General features: G+C 40.6%; 1 protein-coding gene across 2 annotated transcripts in view; it reads left to right on the top strand.

The window, feature by feature from the left end:
* Nucleotides 1–25,863, top strand: part of LOC105422275 (uncharacterized) — a 284,608-nt gene that overhangs the window by 123,376 nt on the left and 135,369 nt on the right. The window lies entirely within an intron of this gene.

Here is a 25,863-nt window from a genome sequence, read left to right as displayed (position 1 = left end):
ACACGTTATCCCTTTAATATGGAAGTTGCTTATAATTTTCTCGTTGACTTGCTTTATTGAACGTCTTTTCCGTTTTACACAAGATTAATTAATCATTTGATAATATATTTCTAATACTTTCTCGCTCTGTACATGAGGAAATATGTAAGAGATTTTAAATCATATTTGATAGATTTATGTTACATAAAATGAGTTACTTTCAATGATAGTTTGAAGTTAAATTTATTGGTTAAATTAATTTGAGTCGAATGAAGTACGAAAAAAATTTGAAAAATATAAAAATATTAAAATTAAAATTTATTTTAATTATTATGTCTTCACTCGAGTAAAAAGTACGAAATACGGCAATTTTAATTAGCTATTTTAATATCCAATCTCTGAAAAATTGTTGAAATTTTTATACTTTATTATGACGTCCTGTTACATCAGTTTATAAATAATGCATGCAGTAAGTTTCATTTGCGACTCCTTGTATTCTCGCCTTGTATTCTCTACGAAGTCCGTTACGAGTGTATCGAGACCGACTGTTGCCGACTTAATCGGCGCACATAGGGCATAATGCCGAGAATAATTGGCCGCGGATTGCGAGTTAAGGGAGTAACAAACGATCGGGTCGGGATTAACGAGAGACGAATAAGCCGGCAACGGCAATTGAATATACGCTCATCCAGGAGTCCATGGATCCCGAGGCGATGATAAATCTATAGAAAGCATCCAAGGACTGATCGCTATCTCCCGCGTTTCTCCGTATTGTCACTCGTTTCTTTAAATAATTGTTGCGTCGATATGGATTAATCGTGCCTACGATATTCTGTAATTCCAGATTGGAGCTCTCAATTGTCGGTTTCGTTAGAGCGGTATTTCTTCAACGGACGTTTGCGGAGAGTTCTAATTTTCATTCGCGAGTTAATTGCGACCTACGGTATTTATTTTTCTGTTTCTGAACTTATACGTCGGGCAATCATTATCTAAGAGCGGAGAATTGTACGGTTGATTTTATTGTCGAGTCGCTGCCCTATCACGTATCATTTCAAGTATAAGAGTATATTCTTGTTTGAAATTATGGGCGAGTTACAGCGATAATCTATCTTGAGGATGATGCGTGTGCGATCGGGGGAGGGACGATACTGTTACCTCAGGAATAATAATTACTTTATTTAAACGCGCGCGCACACTCGCAATGGAGCTTATTAACTTTTCCACAGAAACAAATGCGCGACAATGAATCAGTTTAAAGTGGCTCTTAACGGGTCTTAGTCTTTTTTTGCGACATCGAATGATGCGGAAAGGGCCGGCTTCTCGCGGCGCTCGACGAAGACTCATACGGACTCGATACTTCGAAGGAGATAAGACTCGAGGAGGGCTCGTTCATTTTGCCGAGTAATTAGCGGAGGTTGTACACTGTTGTTAGAGGAGTGGCGCCACTCATCTGTTCCCCTGAGAACAGCGCGGGCTGAGAATCACGCGAACTCACAGACCGTGAATGACTCGCTAAAATATGACCGCTGAGGTATCGACCTCCGTATTGACATTAGCATATTAATGTGAATTCGGTTGCCGGTAATCTATCGAAGAGACCCGATAACACTCGCGACGGCCGTACCATATTTCTCGCCAAACACGCTCGGACACCCGCATAGCGCAATATTTATTACGGCCGAGTGCATTGAACGATTAAATACTATTGCAATAAACCCAGATCTTATCTGCAATATTCATTAACCTAGCACCGCCCGTAGTATTATCGGGGCTCGAGATCACCGCTCTTGCCGGACGAGGAAATCGTATAAATCGAAAATCCGCTCAATGAAAAGTTTCTCGTTTTTCGCCGAACGAGAAGCGAATGAATATCGAATGATCAAAAGAAATGAATCTTGACGTGATCGTATCTCGTACAAGCGGTCCGACTTGTCTATCCTTGTCGTGTTGATTACCATTTAATTACGTTCTTTATGTCTACACGTCGATGTATCGGAATTAACGTAGGAGAGGACAATTTCATTTTGCAATTTTATAGAACGATCAAGGAAATATTTTGTATCCGCACATTCTCTTCCTCCTTCGAGCCTTCGAGTCACGGGACGACATTGGCTGTTCTCGCTCCAGTGAAATGGATGTCGGGAATCTCGGTGCCGCGGGGGAATTCGCGGCTGTGACCGACGGCGAGATTAATCGCTCAGATAATCGCGCGCGATGCACATGCCGCCGGAAAGAAACTAATGAACAAACACATAATCGCCGACGCGTGATTTATACAAACCACTTGGACGTCATTATGACGGACCGATCTGGTAGATCGCAAAATTACCTGGCGAAGCTCATAATACAGCTCGCGACTTGATCCCCTGTAAGAAACAAAAGAGAAAAAGAGAGAGATCAAGATTTCAAAAATTTCTCATGCATTTATTAAGGAAGAATAATTGTTAGAAAGTATTAGCTAAAAATATATAGAGATTGTTATAATTTATTTCAGAAAAATATGAGAATAAAAAAATGTTTTATTGTTTTTAATATATATATATAATCTCGTATATTTATTTTTTGTACATAGATATGATCATATATATGCAAGATTCAGTCTCGTATATCAGATTCATCATCGTTTTCTGAGAAACAATGAACGGCTCGACTTCCTGCCTACCAACGATTATATTGTGTTGATTAGACGATCAACGCCTCGTCTCCAACGGATGTCCTTCGTTAGCGGAAGTCTTCGACGTTGCGTCGTCTTTATAGTTGAACATGTTAATCGCATAGTCTTGCGGGAACGTCTCATCATATATTAGCGATAATTAGTGCCTCAATGGCATTTTCCTGCAGACGGATTACAAGGATAGTTAGTCAAGAAACGCTTATAGTGGGAAATTCCTGAATACAAGATATTTTCACTTAACGCATGCTATACGTTTTATTCTCTCGTAACATTTTTAATTTCACATGTAATTTGCAGTTCAGATAACGTTTGTCTTAGATAATTGATAATAAATTTTGACAAATTTTTTTTATATCAATTGCTTAATCATTGACTTTGTTGCTATAACATTTTGTACATTATTTGAAAAGTAAAATGTACGGTTTGTGTACAAAGTACATTTAGGAACTGTATGTTGAGCTAAGAGATACATGTACTGTTTAAATTATGAGAAAACGGGGATAAATATACGGTCAGGGCCACGGGCATAAAAGAAACTATGAGAAAGAGAGATAAGAGTGGTAATCGTCGAGTCGCGATTATTTTAAAGAGAAGATATAATTTTTTAGAGTAAGTCACATGATGAAGGAAAACAGGACATTTTCTATGTAATGCCGTAGGACGTAGGTCAGTGATTTCTCTCGTCAATTTTAACATATTTTCTGCTTCGTTATACGATCGTTGGTGAGTGATCGGTAACTACGTGTACCCCTCATTTTCTCAAAGTACCGCTAAGAGGACACAATGCTACGTGTGCAAGTGCATATGTTGCATCTCTGAATGGCCTAAGAAAAATATTGTAAAAAAAAAAAAAGAAAGGAAATTATCCTCTTTTAAATCTTTCTTCATGCACATGAATTATACACGCATTATCTCTGAAATATAATTTGTCTAAATGTAATCGTATTTGTCGCAATTGCAGTAGTGGAAAAATAGAAATGACGCTATTTAATTTTTAAAATTGAAGAGCCTCGATTGTTGTTTCTAGAAAACATACCGAAAAATCGAAGACGTGCACTTGCCAAAATGTAAACAGAAATCACTTTGGAGCTGTTTAATTACATCAAGGGTGTCATCAATCATCAATTGGAATTTGTAAGATGCGACAGCTCGAAACATAAGAGACTATCACACACGTGTCGACGAGCGCATTTTGATTTGCTTTAAACAATAGTCAAATTAACGTTGAAAAATAGAGAAATCGTCGAACTTTCTCAAATCGTAGACATAGAAATGTGTATGTAAAAACTTTTTAGAAAAAAATCGTATGTGTCATGAGAAAGTAACAATGTTGAAAGAAGGCGTTTCTCCGGGAATGCCATGCATTAAAGATAATCAAGAAATTATACGAATTGCTTCCGCTGGTTAATTCAAATAGTTGCGCGCAATAAAACTGATTCCAGACACAAGTAAAGTAGTACGATCTATATAGTAGATCGGAAAAAATGTTTAATTTAATTGTAATATAATTGCGCGTGCAAAGATAAAAATTAATTAATAAAGCTTAAAACATAATTAATTTAGCGCAAACGGAGCGATAATAGCTTCATAAAATCTGTACACTCATATAAATTGTGTTGAATATTATGCACACGTACAAATATGAACAAACAGTATCGAGTACGAGTATGCAATTAAAGATTTCACATGTTGTGATAATCTTAATAATGCAAAAAGCGGTAATATTAATTTGCCTTTCGTTTAAACGGATAATTACAAGAGCTAAAGTGTGGCGCTTTAGACGAGGTCTGTCCGGAATTAGCGCAAAGTAATTAATGCTGTTAGGTAACAATACGCAACGTGAAAGAGGCAGACAGAATTTATCTCAACGATTAAACTCTGGTCGTGACTATCACGGTTAGCCTCGTACAATATACCGATGATAATTAGCGGCAGGTTCGAGCGGGGAAACTTGTGAGAGTCTCGGGTGAGATAACTGGCATGTGCGCGCGCGCGCGCGCACGCCAGAGAGAGAGAGAGAGAGAGAGAGAGAGAGAGAGAGAGAGAGAGAGAGAGAGCTCTGAAATAATTAAGAAATTGTTTCAGCCATTAATCTTTTTTTAAGGTCGCGGGGCGTGATTCATTACTGGCGCCGTATCCTCGTCTAATGCGATTCTAATAGTACTTATGCGCGGCGGCGAGTCGCGAACGCGCGTGAGGAGATACGCCTGCTCGCCGTCAGTTCATCGCGCATCGGATTCCCCTTCCGGCCGGTTTTAGATTTCTTAACAGATTGCGAGTGTTGTATACCGATTAAAGGTGCGTTTACCCGCGTGATGTGGGCACCGGCCAGCGAGAAAGGCATTCGTTGTGTTTCGCTCGCGCCCGCTCCTGGCGGAAGCGTTCTGCCGCAAACAGATTCTTTCGACACTTCAAGTCGTTCATTATCTGCAACACACGACGGCATAAAGCTTCGACTTCAGCATTCTCTTCTCCTCTTCCCGTCGGATTAGAGCAATTTTATTATTTTGACAATTTTCATATTTAGCAAATAATTTGGAACAAAGTTATTGACGAACTTTGTGTAAAGTCTAGGTCAAATTAGCGAGTGCAAACGAGTACAAGGGAACTCGCTTCAACTGCGAACGATACGCGCTCATTGAGGCAAGTTGTTTCATTCGCGTTCGTTCACGTTCGCTCTCTTGATCTGGATCCGGAGAGCGAGTTTAGACACTCGCGCTCGAATAGAAGCATTTTCACAAGTACACGCTCGTTACAGCGTGCTACTGATGCGCAAATACGCGCGAATACGTCCGGCTCCGAGGCTTATTACCCAGATAACGAACGGTACACGGCCGCGGCGCGTTTTCAATTAAAACGGAATATCCGAAGAGCGGCATGGCGGAATTGAATTTCACGCGCATAATCGCGCACGTTATCGGGAATCACGGGACTCTGGGGCAGAGGAGTGACGCCACCAATGCTGCCTGGCCGCGCTACAAATGAGTTGTCCGTTACGCGTGCATAAAATCAACAATGCGATGTATCATGTACACGATACGTAGGGGTCCCGGGAGCGTAGTAGACGCCAGCGGAGACTGGCGGGAACATTTCTTCCGAGTAGTGGCCGGTATTCAATTAGAAGCGTAATGCACCTCACCGCGCCGGTCTCATATATAAATATGCATGCGCGCATGGATGAATACAACGGATGCGATGCATGCATGCATGCATGCGTGCATGCATCGCGCCGACGGTGGGTGGGTGAAGCTGGCCGGTGCCACCCCCTCCCCTCGCGCTTGTCGCGGCTTGCACGTGAGGAGGATCGCGAGTAATAAATTTACGCGCGAGAAGTAGGCGGAAAGGTATATGTCGCGGAAGAAAACCGCGGTTCTTGGATATTCGTCCGCGGGATATGCGGGCTTTGAGGGTGAGGAAAATTCGACCGGCAGTGATGAACGTATTCTTCTTGTACAAAAAAATTAATTGAGAAAATGTTTATTCTGGGAGATATTATTCTCATTTTTTTGTCTGGACTTTTAATTGCAGTTGTAAGGATTGTTACTCACCATTATCAATTTGATATCTGTCGACGTTTGCTTGCGGAATGTCAATATTATGTAAAACGTAAGGTGTATCCAACAGGATTCTCTGGAAGTACTCACGAAACTTTAGCCATGTGTAAATCCTATTACGTTTCTTATTTGCTTTTCAACCGCAGCCTGCGGCTCTTCCGGTATTCCTCAGGTTATCCTCCGTGATAACATCTAGACAACCGTGTGGAAGGAACTTGAATCGTTATTTCCTCGCCGTATGTGGATATTTTATTGGAAGTCGTTTATAATAAGAAAATTGCAAATACGAATTGAGCTGTAATAATTTAAAATGATGTCTTCTCGATAATCTATTTAATTTGGATTATTTTTAGTTACAATTAGTAATTTAGATAATTTCAAAAATAGGACAAGATCGGAGAGGTATAAAATAATTATTCCGAAGAAACGAGAAAACATAATAATATAGTGATGTCTTTTAAATATATTTTAATATCTTTTATAGACGTTTTAACAGCCGAGCAAGTGTAATAACAGTGCACATTGAGCCATAAAATAACGCAGTGTTTATCAGCGTTAATGACGAATAATATAATACGACCAGCCACGAGGAATTGTCGTTATTTTCCAACCGTGATTCTACGTTCGACAACAGCGTCGTAACGACCACAATCTCCTCGCTCACCGGCGCTGCACCGTGCAATCAAATTCTAATACAGTAATTATTATGCATATTGCAAGTATGACTTTATGTACGTTAGTCGTTGTCGGCAAGCAGTCGCCCGTTCGGTGCAAGAGAAAGAAAGAGAGAGAGAGAGAAAGAGATGAAGGGAGAGGCAGAGCCCTAAGGGGCTGCAAAACGGCGACGGTGGCCGGAAGAGAAATTTCGCGCGCGAGTAAATGTAATTGCATTTTCACGAGGGACGCGATAGATCTGTCGACCAATCGGCGAAATCTCTCGTGCTTTCCCGCGCGAGTATATTCGAGAGGATGCGAGTTGTGCGACGCGCGCGACGAGGAGACTCGCCTTCGAACGCGATGGGACGAAAATTATGGCTCGGCCGATCGCGCCATCGGATCTCGAGGCGATATCGATGAATTTTTATGCGTCGTGCCGAAGTTTCACCGGCGAACGGTTTCTACTCGTTTCCTCAAGGGTGTCTTGACTTTGGACATTTCGATTTTTCCACGTAGCATCGGACATTTTATACCGTGAAATCGTAAGAACTGAAATACGTCATAATTTTTGAAATTTTTCTACATTTGCATATTGAAAAAGAGAAATTGATTTTTAATTTGTGGTCTTAAATATGCATGTTCTCACGTATGCAACATTTAAATTAACTTCTTTTTGATTTTGATAAGTGTTTGAATAGCCTTTGTTTATTGTCTTGTATATCAAAGCGAAAGTTTGATAAATTTTACTTTCTTTTTCCTGCGTATTTTCTTAATTATTATATATTTTTATTACTAATTATTGACAGTGATGGAAGGAAAGGGAGGGAACAAGGAGAAAAAGGAAATTTTCTCATCTTTATGTATGAACTTTCTGGGGTGCGTGGAATACATACACGGTGCGTTAAAACGAAGATGCGCAAGATGCGTAATCAACGTAAACGCGAATATTATACGCTTGAAAATAATTAATCTTGCACGAAATTACGGTATCAAGCAGCGGAGCTGTTCATTAATCAATCTGACTTACGACGCTTTTTTTCCCTTATTCACTTTCGTATGTATACGCGTGTCTTGGATGGAATACGCTCTTGTATTTGAAATTAACCTTTAGATCCGTCTATTTTAAGTCGCGCCGCGCCGTAGTTACATAAACAATTGCCATTTTTTCCAATGTAAAATGGCGTAAAAAGCTTTAAATCCTATACGAATGGCTAATAGACATACGTAACGAAACCGGGATAGGAAAGAGGCGCGACGCGAGCAACGAGGTGCAAATTAAAAATGTGTTTCGCAACTATCGCGTTTCAAAGGATTAAACGAGTCGTCTCACAATCAAGGAGAAGGGCGCGGGCCGCGGAGATGAGCCTGGACGAATCTCCAAACCCCCGCGCGCGTGTGAGATCGTTGCGGCCCCCCTCATCCTCGCGCGCCACCACCCACGTGGCCGAGGCCACGTCGAGCCACCGATCCTTTTCATCCTAAACGAGCGATTCAAAGCTCGACGTAAGGTAAATCCCTCGGCATAGTCACGGCGAAGTCGTATATATTTCGCCCGCGCCACATGCTCGCGCGGTCCGCGGTGACTTGCCCCCTCTCGCGCGTCGTGTGTGGTCCTTTTATATAATTTGTTCGCCGCCGTCCCCTCCTTCTCTCCCCTCCGTCCTCCGTCCCGCGTACAAAGATTCGTACCCGTGAACGATGACATTACGTAAATTCCGTCGGTCGTCGGTCGTCTTTCCGACGAGGCTCATTTTCAGATTGCCAAAGATCGCCCGCGCAACCTTGTTCTATAATTTTCTACCGTACCCGGCTTATCTTGGCACGATGAAGAGAAGTAACTTTTGAAATTTCGTCAGAGATTTTACGCATTTGATATAATTTTATTTGATAAATTTTAGCGATTAGGTATATATAATTTATATCTGTAGAACTCAGGCAGCATAAAATTTGTTTGTTGCCAGCTGTTAATTTTTCTTGGTATTTTACGAGTGCGAGCGTGTGCGCGCTCGTATTTTACGCCAGCGAGCGCTCGCCACGTATTTCTTAAAACGGCTTCTCCATCCGTCGAAAATTGCGACGCGATCGAGCGAACGACCCTCTTTTGTAGAGACTGGGCGTCATAAATGCCTTGGGGGCGGTTAGCATAAAGCGAGATAACGAGGCGAATAATGGATCTACTTTCGAAGATGCTCTCGATGCAACTTCGCGCTCGTGCATCTCGCATTTATCGGCCAATAAATACGGCTCATGCCATCGATGTGCTCTCGCACTATCCTCGGCCAGTTCTCGCGAATAATGGATTATTACGCTTAGCGCGCACGCCATTTGAGATATCGCGTCGGGAATAACCAGGGAAATCCACGGCAGGAAAGAACGGAATTCGAAGCAACGAATGTCTCCGGAATGCAAAAGATTTGCAAGAAATTCGTTATTTTCCCACATTATCTACTGAGAATCCTCTCATTGTACTTTCTATCTCGTCGCGATTGTTGTCTCCTGCTCTCGAGGAGTCGCGCGAGGTGAGAAAACACATGATTCGCCTCGTATTATTAACTCGGTAATACTACCTATCTTACGGGAGAACAGTAATTAGAGGCGACTGGTCGAAGGTTAATGGACTACGCTTATTTCATTTTACCGTCGATGCATGACAATAACTTTCTCCGCATCGCGCGATGCTGCAGTGAACGCGAGGATTCCTATCTCTCTGAAGCCACGATAAATATTTTTACGATATTTTGCTGTTATATATGTATTTATGCAACCATCTGGCGACCATCTCGTGCAGTTATTTGTAAACTTGAGCTTGTTAAGAGATGATTACGAAATGCAGATCAGCGAGCCCGAAAATAAGGCACGCGATATGGTTCGTGCTCGCGGATGATCTTGGTTGCAATTGAGGTAAAATCAACCATCACTTCCTGGAGTTACTTTCTATACCAAAGATATAATAATATTACATGAGTCTCTTCGAGAAATATATTTTGTTAAGCATGCATCAACGTCAAATTAAATATGAAATTTTGCCAATTATTTCTCTAACTATTTCTCATTTCAAGTTTTATTTGTTCATGATTCGTGTACAGTCTCTGTTATTTCTGGACTAGCGATGAAATCAATAAAGAAAACGCTGAAGCTTAGCTGCGTACGAAGCATCGTCTATTGACCGTTTGTTATCGGCGTTCTTATCACATTTCACCAGTCAATTATTAAGGAGCGCGAGCTGCGCGTGCGAGCTGCGCGTGCGAGCGACTGGCAGTCGCCTAACGATCACTTCTATTCATCCGCATCGTACCGTTTAATTTTCCAAGAGGGGAAGAAGAGCGGAGCCGACAAGCAGAGCCGATGAATTCCCACGCGACCGTTCGTGGCCTGTTCGGGGCCCGTTCGGGGCCCGATTGCAGCCTCTCACGTTCTCCAGAAGCGAAAGATCAAACGTCAATTTCTGTCCTTTTATGTGTCCGCGCCGCGAGATCGAACATCAATCACAACATTTGGAACAGGCCGATAATTGGCGATAATCGAAAGGCACCCGTTTAATCCCGGATCGATAACGCGACGTGTGTCGTAACGTTATCATTAACGTCGCATGTCCGTACATACGTCTTCAAATTATACGTTGCACGCGCGGGATTGCAATCGATACCATCGAAAGTTGCGCCGTCGCCACGTATACATTTCTTTCTCTCCCTCTTTCCTGAAAAAAGAAAGTTGCCGGATACATGCTCTAACGGAATTTTACCTGAAAGTTCGGATCGTGTATCACGTCGCATTTTTCGCTACCAGGTCGTGCCTCGGTACATAAACCGCGAGTGTGAACTTTTTTTATGAAGAAGTGCGAAAAATTTATACTCTGGACTGCCGGCACTCCGAAGCGAATGTCAATCAATTAAATAAATTACGGTGCATATAAATTCGCATTCATGTCACAGCAAGATAATACTTTTCTGATTTGTATTAAAATCGTAGAATATATTTTTCGTCTTTACAATCGCATATTATAGTTCCGATACAATTGATTTTTTAAATAGATGCGTTTAGGCTAAAGGATAATTACATACTATCGATATATTTAATTTGCAGCTTTACGCGTTTAAATTCTCGGTGAATTCACGCGGATTGCAATGCCCCCGGGGGTCAATTGCGTGTCGTCAACCTTCGTAGGCGATTCCTCCCTCCACGATTTCCGCACGAAAATCGCTCGGCGAGCGAGCACTTTCATTGTCGTTAGAAAACTGCCTCTGATTGGCGACCACGACGATCGGCGACTCGATCGCATCGGCCGATAATTCGTGCGAGAATACACGCGCGCTGCGCACAGGGAAGACAGCGATTTCTTCCAGAGCCTTTCAAACCTGTAATTTCGCGCGTGCTGCTAAGTTCTCTACCACCGGATGGGCCATCGGCGGTAGGACCTTCGCCTATCAACTCGCTTGATTAAATTTCCGGCCGCCGCTTTCGTTTTTACGGATATTTCTCCACGCTGTCAGTCCGGCCGCCGCTTTCTCGCGTGCGCGCACGCTTCCGTCGCGCGTCTTTTCGACACGCGGAAAATCATCAAGAGCGCGGCAGGCGGACTCGGTGGCTTGTAAGGATGTAAACCGCGGTAGCTAATAATGTCTTCGTAGACCTGTTCTGTCCTATGATGAATAATTAAATGTAGGAGAAAATCACTTTCTCTGTTAAAACTCTCGTTGCATCTCCTCGAAAGTTCTTACGTTGTCATTAATGTCAATTAAAATTTTTCTCCCAACATTTTTCAAAACTGTATTGGTGTATTACAGAGGATTTGCAAATTGATGGAAACATTTAATAATTTTTGAGTATTTTTTTGAGTAGTTGTTACAAATAACGCATCTGCAACACTTGTTTCGACTTTTCTGATGAATATTTTTTATTCGTTTGTATGATAAGTCATTTTCTAGTATTAAAGTCTGCTAATAGTAAAGACATAATTAATGATTACTGAAAATCTATTTCTCGATAATCTTAACTTAATTTGATCTTACTGGAAGATGAAGGTAGGATAGCTTTAGATGGACTGTTCATTTTTCATGCCGGCACTTTGAATAGCTTTCGCTGTTGAGCTCGAACGATGACAGCTCTTTTGAAATATTACGATGATGCGTTGCGTAGCATTAATGCGCTGCTTCGTACACACGACAATGCAATAATGCTACATTTTCTAACAAGGATACAGAACGAAGTCTGATATTAACAGATGATGGTTCTTTTAGTAAAGGTTCTTATCGATAAACTGTCAAAATAGATAATATATGATTGTCGCTGAACTGCTTTAAAAGATTCAAGCATCTTGATAATAAAGTTATTATTATTTCAACCACTTTGAACCAAGAAATTTTTGCATAGGTTATTATATTAACATCTTATTATCATTTGCTTTACTATTCTTGTTGAAGAGGACTTTATTTTTCTGGTCTGACGCCTGTTACACATGTAAGCTTCGTATAAATTTGATGTCATACAAATTCATAATTGTATTTTTTTAAATGGAAATTGATAATTTTTATGTGTTTACGAGGAGTTCTCTATAGATTTTTAAATATATATATATATATTTTTTTTTTACGAGTCTGTTATTTTTTTCATACGAGGTACATTGTAACATATCAAGAAAACTTTTTGATAACTGATATAATTTAATTTTAATATTATAATAGTATAATTTTAATTTATAATGTATTCTTGAAATTATTCTTTTGTTTATGTTAAAAAAAGCTTGGAAAGATTTTTGATGTTTTTTTTCTTATTTTTTAATACGCCAAAATTACACAAGAGATGTCTGTCAATTCAAACATAGTAGTTGCACATGAGAAAGATGAAAGATGAATAGATGTAACTAATAGATGAAAAATGTACAACGCCGATCGGCGTGTAATTATTTTATAATGACCGATCTACTTTGTACGCGTATACGTTTATGCGCGATATACGATCGTATTAAAATCCGCTCCGAATCGCGTGTAATTACATCGTTGGTTGCGTAATTCGTAATATATTAGGTGTATTCGGCACATACATATATACGTACACGTGCTCGTTACAGCGATTTCTTTTCTCGTATCAAACGAACGCGCCGCGAGAGATCGGAGTCATCTCGATTATGCAAAAACAATTATCCTTGCGTACATATAAGGAGTGCAAGTTATTAAGCTGGTTAACCAGGCGCGTTATGGGGGTCGTGTAAAGCCAGGCTTTTCCCTTCTATGCTCTCATCTCTTTTCTTTCCTTGTATCGGGCGCGCTTGATTTTACAAACTGATTTAGTACACGGGGTGCCCCCTCAGAATTATCCTTTCGCTTAATGACAAATTTTAATGAAGCATGAAACGATAAACACTTTAGAGAACTATGTTAATTTATTTATCAAAGATATGAAATGATTGAAATAATTCTAGTTAAGGATTGATTTTTTTATATTTGCTTACGCATCGCTTGTGCTTAATTATTCTTACTTTCTATGAAATTATTAATCTAATAAAGATTTATTTTCTAATTATGATTGATTTCAGTTTGATGTATCCGCGAACATATTGCATAGTTATTAAGCGATTGAAGATTAAATGTAACTTCCTTATTGCATTTGCGATAATGTAACGCCATATTTGGATAGTTGTTATCCTTATGATAAATCACCGTCGTAGCGGTAGAAGTTTTTATCGTATTTAAACTGACTTTTCCGAATAGCTCGTAAATTACGCGTTATGTTTTCTGATATGGATGGATACGAGACAGGTGCAGTGATCTGAACAAGACATTGCAGGGTGTCTTTGGTCCTATATAAATTTATTATGCTTGCCCGTAGACGTAAAACTTTAAATGGCGACGACATAGTGTACGTGCGGCTGGCATTTAATACATCTATATATGACACTCGATGTGTGTGCAAAAAAAAAATATTTACCGGATCATCAGCTTGATGGTCAACATTGCGACGTGTGATTATCGCTCGTAAACCGAAGCGATCGATTGTCACTCGCCAGTTCTCTCGTAAATCAGTTGATAATGGCACAGAAAAGTATAAATAACTGCCATTTTTCTGTCGATTCTATCATAAATTATCTGTGTATATATTAATTAATATCGTCTAATAGTGGCGCACATAATGAGAAAAAGAAAGAGAGATGGAAAAGTCAAACACTTATTAGCGATATTAAAAGTTACATTCTACTCTGAAAAGAAAAGAAGGCGACGTAACTTTTATATTTTAATGATATTTGTTTATAAACAGTATTGATAAAAGGAAAAGATAGAGAGAGAGAGAGAGAAAGAAAGAAAATTTGATACCAGGAAATATGATTTTACGATAAGGACGAGCTTCCCGTGACGGTGTCTGCGGCAAATCCCATCGGTATAACTAGGTTTAATGTCCATAATTCTTTCGCGTTCGCCAATTTATCGATATTCTCGTATGATTAGTAATACCGTCAATATTCCGTACATAGTAACAATAATATATCGATACTATTGAGAGAGGAGGCCCATTATCGATACATCTGAAAATAGCATCAAGCGGAAGCCCTCGATGTCTAGTGCGATAGCATCTCGATTACCTTATCTTGAAGTATCGTTCGAGTTCTCGATGATATCGCTGAAATGACTCCGAACGAAACTCAATGTTGTTTGGGCGCTCTCGACAATCACCCTCCGAGAGAAGGAGAGAAAGCATAACGATCCGATCGCAATGCCGACGTAACGAAACGCGCCCGCGTGAGCCGCTTGCGTAGGTGTGCTTGCGTAAGCGGAATGATATTATATTATACTTTGCGGAACTCTCGCCGAGAGGCCGTCGAGCTTCTCTCTGTAAACGTTAAGTACACACACTGCCCGTAGCTCGTATGGTCGGCCGAACCGATGAATAATGAAGCCTCTTTCATTGCGCGCTGACGAGAGCACGAGAGATCGCCACCCCGAAGGACGCCGCGGTTTTTGCCCAGCGGTTCGACCGGCAGAACGACACGCGTAATGACACGCGTAATGACAAATTGCACGCGACGCAAACGGAGAAACGCATCGCGAATGAGTATAATGCGAGCCGATTCTTCATCAACTCGCGGCAAGTGATTTCCTTTTGTTCTCGCAAGTGCATCGCGTTCATGACGAATAGGAATTAGAAGTGAACACGCGTGACACGCACACTCTTAATCTTGCATTGCGTCTAAATAAGTATTTTTTTTTTAATTAAAAAAAAAACACCTCGAATTTAGAGGAACTATGCGATATAAGATTAAGAGTGCACATTGACAATATTTTCATATTCATAACGATCCATAGTAAATCAATGGAGTAATATGATGGAGCAAAAACAGAGAGCAAATCATGCCTTTAATAAAGGCCATCGATTAGGCAATCGATTATTGGACAATTGAATAAGACGCATAGAAATCTAACTTTATTATGCGAAAATTATATAGTGCCAAGTAACAAATATTATATACTATAATAAGTGAGCAAACGAGCAGAAATGCGATGCGCGTTAACGCGCCGTTAATATCCGCCATTAACATCAGGTATCAAGGAGCGTGCCGCGCCGAAGTGAACGAACAATCGGACCCGGAACCAGAGCATTGACAGTCTGAGAGCACCACAAAGCTTGCATAATAATCCTGGCAGACTGTTCTCCTCCGACGCAGTCACGCATCGGCGGTTAGGCGAGGTAGCTAGGCACTCATACGTTCGCGCGCACGCACGCACGCACGCACGCACGCACGCACGCACGCACGTATGCGCTCATGCGCTGTGCGAATAACCGGTGCAAGCGTTCGTAATGACTGTATGGGAGGCATGGCAAGATGCGTGCATGCACCTGGAAGAGATAGCCCGCGGGTGACCGGCGGTCGGGAAAGAGAGATAGCGCGCTCCGCAACATCATCCCCCGTCGGGAACGTTGTTTGCGTACTGGAGATGTATACTAGGGAGATATGTGCCAGAGATGGATCAAACCGTTCGCAAGCAGTTTCGTAACGTACGGCGATAGATTCGAACCGGAGGAAACAAATCGACTGTTTGCCATTCGCTATCGAGACCTAATGAAGCGTGTTTGAGTCGAGAAATCTGATGGATGGCACCAATGGATGACTGCGTGTGATGCTAGCGTATTATTACGTGGAGACTTATTAACTTATTGAGAGTTCCGAAGAGTTATTTTTAATAGTTGTATAGTTTTTTATATAGGTTAAACAGATAGTTCTGGTTAAAAGATGAAAATTGTTCTTGGAGATAAATCGAAATTCACACAGTGCTTCTCACTTTGAATAAATAAATCATTTTAGAATTATTAAAAATAAAGTTTTCAATTAAATTAATGAGTTTCCACGACATAATAGTTTCAGTTATACACTGGATCATGATTGAAAATATTGAATACTTTAAGTTGGTTGATGTGATGAAAGTATTATCCTTGCCTGTCAAGGGAGAATTTATTAAAAAATGATAACTATTTAAACATTAATTTTAGATATTTGTATGATCGATATCGGCTTGATTTTTCAAAATTTTTGAAAATCACTTACTATTTTTGGTTATTTCATTTACTTCATTTATTCGAATCCTTGAATTAAGATTTGCTAAAACGTGTTGACTCGATTTCATCGAGTTGAGAGAAGTGGCCTTTAGAGAAGAGATCTCTCGCGCAGACCCCCGGAGGGGGTTGCATCGCGCGCATGCATCGCGCGGGCGAAAGTAATGCGCACCGTGCGTATTTGTCTGGCAGCCTCGGCGAGTGGGAAAGGGAGAAGAAGCGCCGGAAAGTCTCTCAGACCGATGCATTGTCGAGGACGCTCGAGTACAGCGAGGCGCAAGTACCGGATAATTGGGGTTCTCGTACGCGGAATTATGCACGAAGGCGCACGCGGACACGCGATAAACGTTCGTTTGCGCCGCGATCCGCGGAAGATACTGGTACTGCCTTTCCGGCGCGTGCATCGGGATTACCTCGAATCGTACCTCGAGGTTACGATTAGGTGCCCGTTTGCGAGGGGGGGACCACACCGTCAAGATACGTTTATACGATGCGAGTACGTGGCGAACGAATGTGGACGTGCCGCGGTGCGTACCGTGCGATGAAGAGCGAGCGCAGAGTCGTCGTTCGAGAAAAATAAAAATGTAATCTGATAAAATGTATAAAAATAAGATAGCAGAAATTTAGAATAAAATACCTGGTAGGATTTACGTATGAGCTTTAGGTAAACATATTACAGGAGATATTGTATTACCTTAAGAAGATGCTTCCTAAGGCAGGAATTTTTTTTTTCCTCCTCAAGATAAATAGTAGAGCTTTATTTATGACTTTATTTATAGCCTTTAGAATAAACAAAGTTGAAATTTTCTGCCGCAGATTACAATACGAAAAGCTATTATTTATGAAATTTAAGACTCTTTGAAATACAATCCTGCGCTATCGCGCATGCAACACCGCTGTTAGCGGTTCATCGTCGATATATTCATACTCGTTGGTATATACCTGTGTGAATTTGTTTAATAAGTAACCACGATGCCTCGGGCGACGGCGTATGCACAGTGACCGCATGCTGGGCTGTTCCAAAGCAAAGTATGAACTTCGGTCGTTCGCGTCTGATCACGGACTCGCGTGCGCCTCGCTCGTTCTTAGGATACCCGGCGTTATCCAAGTACCTGTTCGCCACGTCGCTTCCTGCTCGTCGCGATTGTCTCCAATTGACATGTCCTCGGATATATGATCGTGAATCTCCGTTATTAATTTCGCCGCCGCGTGCCTGTAATCGTGACTCACGCGACATTATCATAATTACTATGCGCGCGGAACAGGGATGCACTTGAAAGATACGACAACCTGACGCACCTCCGGCGATTCTGGGGAGGTCTCCCAACGCTAACTCATTGAACCGGCAAATGAATAGAGACGCTACTCCACGCCGGGGAGAAGAGCCGTTCATTTCCTATTCTCGCGATGAATTATAGCAGAGGAATTATCCGCCGTCTTGTATACCGCCATGCCTGTAGTATATACGATGCAGTATCCGCGTGCAAATCCGCGAAGCGTATACCGCCAGCACGAGAATCTCTTGTTCAATTCGTAACTTCGCCGCAATCTCTTCTCGCGCACACGTCGCGAAAGAACACTCGGTAGAGGTGAACGCCATGATGACGTGAACTTGAGGCCGCTCGGAGAATGCGAGAGCCCAGGCAATCAGAGACAGGATGCGTATTCTTCTAAGGGGAGGCCGACACCGTCTCGCGCCACGCCAACAAAGCATGTCGATAAGGAAATGATTGACGGGTAGCTAATTAGATGATGTACTTTATTAACGTTTGCTATATTTAGCATTGCAAGTTGATTGGCGAGGTGCAATTTTTATAAGAGGTGGGTTTTCTCGGTATCAAGATATATCATTTTGTAGTTAATGCTTTCATCATTGCGCGATAAGGAAAATATTTTCTACTTTAAGAAACGTTCTAATTACAAGTATATAATACTAAAAGTATCTTTAATCAATTTTTTTGTGTTATTTAGAATTCAGATAGTTAATAACCACAAGTTATTTCACTAAATAATTTTTGTTTTATTCTTTTGTTATACTTCCTAAATGTTTGATATTTTACACTCGTTAACTAGACGACAATTAACTTTTTTTCGATAGCAATGCGATGAATAGAATCAAGGAGGTGAATCTACGTTGCAAGTCTCGTTCGGGCAGGTCTCCTCTAGTTCTGACCTTCTTGGCCTCGCCCCGAGATCGGATAACAATTGCGATAATTACACCGTGAGACCGATAATTACCTGCGGGCACGACGCGATGTTCACGGATAGCCGCGTAATAACAAACGGCCGCCGTCACATTTTCATGAAATGTCACATCAGATAATGGCAGGTTGCGATAGAAACCGGAAAGAATTTACAGCGTGTATCCCGGACAAGCGATACGCCCGGCTAAGATGCGACGTCACAATGCAGCTGCAGGAGGAGATAAACGTCGCGAAGTACCGCCTCTCGATCTTTGCTCGCGCCCTAATTCGATAGAGTTGCCTATCATCGAGAAATGGTAGATGCGCGTTCTGTCATGATTATTTTGTATCTTTCGAGTCCGTCAATTATTAATTTATCCTCACTTACGAAGATTCATACTTCGTTTCTTTCCTGATGATATTATTCAAGTCAAATATGCAAAATGTTATTACTCCTTATGTTTATTCATAAACATTGAATATTATTTTATCTTATTTTTATTAAAAAGATTATATATAAATTTGTATTTATCGCAATTACAAGTTTATATTTGTCGCGATTTTTTATTTCAGCAGATTATGCATTTCCTATATATATATATATATATATATATATATATATAATCTTTGACATAGAAATAATTTTTTTTTATTATTTTCTTTTTGATTTGTCGCGCAGTAAATTGTCGTCAGTTGGTTCAATCGGTGTTCAATCCAACCGATACCGTAATATCAACCTTCGGTGTATTGCTATCCAGGTGGGTGATGTTCATAACAGTTACGGGAGTTTGTTCCTCGCTGATGGCAAAGGCGATGACTCGTGGCGCGCAGGTGATTGCGACGTGACACATGTGAAAGGACGATCTTGGAGGAAAGTGACCGTCAAACAGCCAGGTTCAAGAAACCTTTTCGCCGGTGGATGCTTCCTCAACCGGTCCGCCATTTCCATGATTCTTCCCGTGATGTTTTCAAAAGCCATTGAGTTTACGAGTACTGTATCCAGCTTTCTATTGTCGCCGGTCATAGGCCAATCGCAGCCAGAGGACGCGGAGAACCTTTGGCTCCTACGCAGTAACATGCGCATTGATCCCGTAATTCCCTTGCGGAACTCGCCGCGAAAGAAAGATAATCAAACGGACAGTCAACTTGGAGACTTAGACTTTATTTATTATATGCCGAATAATATTGTGCAATAAATATAAAGATAAATTTATATATACAAGAGAGAATGTAGGCAACTTTTGAAGTACTTAAAATCCTCTTTGTAAAATATAATATGTAATATATTTTACAATATTAAATATTTTATTTTAAATAATATATATATATATATATATATACATATGTATATAACTTACACAATTTGCGTAATGCATTGATTGATATAATATGACGAGAATCAGTCATATTACATTAAGAATCTTAGTAATGTCTGTAATAGTATTCATATACAATGACTTAAAAAAAAAAATATGGAGAGAAGAAGAGAGAGCTTCGTTGCGAGATACAACGAAAGAGATTGAGAATCTGCATTGGGGACCTCTTTAACACCGTCTATTACTGTGTGAGAGATCGACCTCTAGTGATTCAAGCCTCGAGCTCTCTAGACAAGATGTCTTGACAGACAAGACGTGAATGAGATGGACAGACTTCTTTCCGTCGAAGCTCGTTTTCGCATTTTCCTCGAGATCTTGTATTGTTAACTGGTAGCCGAGAAATGCCGCATGCGCTTGACAAAGATTTACTGTCAAGAAAGTGAGAAATAGGGAGAGCGGATCTCTTTTCTTGTCGTGGATTGACGCGGTGTAATATTTTATACCTTGTTTTGACTAATGTTTGCTTTATTAAACACCAATTTATAATTCATATTTATTTATAATATTTTAAATAGTCGCGATTTGGACTTTTTACATGTGGAAATCAAAAAAACAATATGTATAAAAATATTTTAATATTAACGTTCAATAATATTAGTAATGAGTAATGATGATAAGATAATTGTAAAGAATTAGAAAGTTTTAGATTATGAATATTTTTATAAAAAAGTTGTCAAATAAAAAAAACTGGCGGTCCTCGAATCTCACCGCGGCCAATATCTTTTTTCGCCATCAAACTCAGCACATCGTGGAAAACGCTCCTCATTAATGCCACAAAACATATTTAAATTTAGAAATTATCAATTTGTAATAATATCTTGTCTATAAAAATAATACTTCTCTAAGTTAAAAATGTTTAAATCTCTCATTGATCGTAAATTCTTTACGTGTGACAGACATTGTGACGCTGAAACGAAAAACATTTGACAAATAGAATTTTTATGTTGCGAATATGAAGATTTATTGTTAGAAATCATATGTATATTTGCGGTCATGTTTGAAAACATGAGTCAATTGGTCTCTGTTATATACCTAAAGAAATTTCGTGCTCGTGTGCCACAATGTGAACATTGTTGCATCTATTCAGCTATTTTTCATATAAAATAGCTCAAACAGAGATGAATACTTATGCTCATGCACAAAGCTTTTTTCGATGTATAATAAACGATTGTTAGAAGCGCAGTGCATTTATAAAATATTCCTGGACTTAATTTTTTGTAGGACATAATTTATTTTTCATTTATTCTTTTATAATTTGTAATTTATTCATTCAACGTATCCTAATTTTTTTATTATTTTTAGTTTACACATGACATCACACACATACACAAATACAAGTGTACATATATTTTGTTTTTTTTTTTCTTATTTTTATAGACATTTATCTCTCTTATCGGGAACGTATCAGAATGCAATAAATTTCTCTTTGTCTGCCTGCCTGCCTACGTATTTAATTGTAGATGCTGTTTTTCGAGCGTTGCGATCGGTGCCGTTGCCACGTCGACGCGGTCGGCAACTCTGCGCTGAAAGGATGCCGGTATAGAGTCTAATCTGCATTTTAAACGAGCCGTGCCGCGAAGAAGGAATCGGCCTGTGCACGCCTGTGTTCACGGCGCGTTACCGGCACCAGAGAGCCCCGTCGCGTTCTATGCACCGCCCGCATACATACATCCCGCTGCCGCATCCTTGGCGCGTCTTGCAAACTGCTAGATCGCATCTCTGCGGGAATTCACCTCGGTTTCCTTTTCGCGATACCGAAATGTTCCACGTGAAGCGCGATAACATATTCCATTTTTCAACGACTACGTTATGTGGAATTCATTCAATTTCGAATGCGCAATCGATTATGCGCTTTATCGAATCGTTCCATTTTCTTCGCTAGTCACTTGAAACTATAGCGAAAAATTATAGCGTAAAATTTTTGTATATTGGAACATAGGTGACATCGATCTTGTCTTGAAAAATTTATATAACGTTATATTGACCGCTGAATTAAGAATAGCAAATGTAAAAGATGAATAAGCACGGTATGATGTAATTTAAGTGTATTAATTAGAATTAATTAGAGTAATATATGATGCAATTATTTTTAAGAGGATTTAAGCGGAATTTATCTCCTTAAATGTTAATATTGTAATAACTTTAGTAATTTGCTCGCATTACACTTTTTGCAAATTATCTTTCTCATCTTCCGTAAAGCTGTCTATATAACTTTTTCCTTCCAATTAGCCACACGATCAACACTTGGAGAAGTCCATCCGATAAAAATAAGTCACGCGAATTTACGCAAATCACAATTCGCATCGCTGGTAACTCGATATACACCGTAAATCCGCGCTCGCTCTCTCTTTCCTCTTAAGTCTCCGCGCTCGACCGTTATATTTTTTCGCGCCGGGGACGATCATGGTTGAGACTTATCTCCCCATTCGGACCGCGAGACGCGTTCGGGAGTGCAGAGTGAAAGACTTCTCCGACTTGGAGAAGTAACGATGTCATGCCGATTAATTTGATCGCCGCAACGCACACAGCGTGTTTACCACGGGCGGTCGGCGGGGCGCGTGCGCGTTTTTTTTAACAGGGTCCAACGAACACAAGACCGCAGATCGTTTCTCTCTCCTTCGCGTTCTCCGTCTCCTTATCTCCCGTGTCTCCCTCTTTTTTCCCCTCCCTCGTTCCCGCTTCCTCGCGGCAGCCAGATCGCAATCAGTCTTGCCGGACTTTCATCAGATCGGGCCGCTGCGAGATGTGTTTCGATGTACCCGCTTCGGTACTTCCGCGCGTGTTACTCCACTCGCGTGCGCGTACCTTCTTTCGTGTGGGTCACGTAGATGCAAACGTGTCGATGCACCGATCGCCGTGTGATGCGGCTAGCGATTAATGAGCCCTCGTCAGTCGCGTGCACGTGTCTATCACTTTGACAGCATCCGGCACAGCAGCCAGCGCGTCTCCTATGTGCTTGTCCTTCTCTCTCTCTCTCTCTCTCTCTCTCTCTCTCTCTCTCTCATTTAATCTATTATGAATTCTTTCCTTAGATCGAGCGGATATCACTCGAGAAACGTGTACTTACCTACGCGCCGCTCTCGCTTCGCGACCGCATTAGTCAGCTAATTCATTTACTGACGATGCCGCTTGTAATAACGATTGACGATTGATTTGGAAACCAAGCTATTGATTTTATTAAATTAAAAAGAAGACAGACAGTTTCTAAGTTGTAGAATGTATTAAAAGTTAAAATTGCGTAAATATTTCTCTACTATTTTATTATATCTATATAAATAATTAAAATATCTTTTTTTATTCGTTATTGAATAATGAAATTTTCGAAACGAAATTTTATTTTTCTGCAGAAATAGGAAATCATTCATTATTTCTTTAAATTTATTCGTGTCTTTTTTTATAAGAATAGAAAGTGTACGATTTATATCTCCCCTTTGCATCTGGAACTTACCGGCGGTAAAGAAAGTAAATGATTCCAATTTGTTGAAGTGTTTCTTAACGCACCTTTCAGACTAGTCCGGGTACGCACCGACGCGATCGTACTACTCGCGCGTAACGGAGCGCGCGTCGCGAAAAATCGCCGATAACATTAAAATTATTACGCTACGATGCGGCGCGAGGGCGACCGATAAACTCTCCTTGCCACGCGTCTGAGAAACGAGCGGATATCGAGAGCGATGAAATTTAACGCACCAGTGTTCGCACTTAGTGGTCTAATGCGAATTCCGCGGCGATAAGGTCTGATTTACGCCAGCTCTCGCCAGACGTCGTCTGGACCTCCCGTTTTGCCGCCGATCGTTGAAACACACACACACACACACACACACACACACACACACACACACACACACACACACACACACACACAGGATTTCCGCGTGCGACCGCGCGTACCACGTAAATCGAAGAGAGAAGGGGGACAGGCGGTACTTACATCGGTAAATCACGCAGTGAAAGCCGCTTAGTTTTGGCGCCAGATACATCTCTCGTGCGGCGTTTATACCGGTAATGAGACACCCAGTTGACAGGCAAGAGGACCTCCGATTTTCTTATCGCGTGCATCATAAACGTCCGTCCCGTCGTCATGGTCAAACGACACAGCCTTTGCGTTCTCTCTCGTAGTTACCTTCGCACTGATTGGTCTTAGACCGTTGACAATGTGGCAATGTGCGGACGCTCGATGAAATTTCGCGATACCGCGCTTTCCCCTTGTCCCCTGTAGTTCTCTTCTTGATTTTTCTTCATTTTTTTCCCACAAGTCTTAAATCCTATCTGTGAACTACCGAACTATTTTTGATTTGACACATTTCGTCGGACGTTTTTATATGTCCCAGTTGTTGCCACGAAAGCAGTCGCTAAATAACATACACTTTGTAATCTGTCGCGTGACATACGAATATATTGTCGGATTGTAAAAGTTTACTTCACGCTACCCATCGGAGCGCGGCCCGCTTTACTTTCATTATTTGTTATAAGTCGAGTGTATTTTTAGCCGTAATAAACCTAGTCACACGCCTATCCTCTTTGTGACTGGTGATACCTGGTATCTGGGCCAGTTCCTGTTGTCTCGTGTATATTGCGGCACACGCACCGTCATCGGCACGTGGCACATGACACACACGCGCATATATCCACTTTAATAAAACGACAGTATCGACATATGCCAAGTACAGAAGTTTCTACTACCAGATTTAAAATATCTTTTCCCCGACATACGTTCTCTTACCATTGGACCAATTCTAGGCGAAATTGCATAAGTATCATACAAAACAGGGAGTATATTGTTCAATAAAAAAATTTATAACATAAAATTTATTGAGTTTTATATAGAATGAAATATATTTTGTAGGCATTAATAAGTATTTGATAAAAAGAAGTAAAAGGTAATTCAGCATAATTATTGAAAATATAAATTATCTAACATGTAAAAATCAAGTATTAAAAATCACGTATGTATTTTGTATTTAAAAATACAAAACGTGAAAAAAGAGAAAGTGAAATAGCATATCCAATAAAACCATCTAAATTATCTCTCATGTTATTATCTCTCGTTGTCATGAGTTCATTATTTTTGCAATGGCGAATCGATAGATCGTCGAATGTCGCGATCGACGGACTTCATTGGCAAAGTTTCATTTCCTCGCGAAATGCAATCACGCACACGCATCTCTCGATCTCGATAATGAAAATCGTGGATGACCGAACGGGTGCGTTCCATTTGCTTTTAATTGCTTTAATGCTTTTAACCGACACGGAGCACGCTGTGTGCATTCACTTGCCGCCCTTTATTTGCGCTATCCTACCGTCTAATTGCTTACAACGACGTGCCACGTAGTCGCGACGTATGTAGGCGTTATTGCAAGGTGCACTCGAGAGAGTCTCGCACCTTCGGCGATCTCTTCTCCTTCGAAGGAGGAGATACGAGCCGTGAGGCCTGATATTAAATTAAACATCACCGTGTGCCGAGGTAGCCTAGAAATGAACATTGAGATAGTGCTTCCGATATTGCTGACAGTTAACACTGTATTGATAGCGTATCATGTATTTTCAATATTTTTCAATATTTTTATATTTTGTTAATCCGAAGGGATCTTTATATTTCAATCTTTTATTTACACAATGAATTATTTGTTACATATTTTGTTTTTTTTTTTCCCATTTGGAATCATGCTAAACTGTTGCGTGATTTAACAGCGTAATCAAGACAGGCTTGCTGGGATATAATATTCCATGTTGTAATATTTGGCACGTAAAAATACTTTAAGATGCAATCTCCGACATTAACGCATTCCGCGCGGGATACTCCTCCCTCTCTCTTGTCTTCACTCCGATTAAATTTTACTTGCATTCCTGCTCATCAGTGCATGCTTTTCAGCGGAGAAAACAGTAGAGAAAGGACAATT

Source organism: Pogonomyrmex barbatus, unplaced genomic scaffold (assembly GCF_055798465.1).
Source record: "Pogonomyrmex barbatus isolate J1 unplaced genomic scaffold, ASM5579846v1 scaffold2, whole genome shotgun sequence".
Lineage (NCBI taxonomy): Eukaryota > Metazoa > Arthropoda > Insecta > Hymenoptera > Formicidae > Pogonomyrmex > Pogonomyrmex barbatus.
Note: the sequence above shows the minus strand (reverse complement) of the source record. Positions and strands in the feature narration are given on the sequence as shown.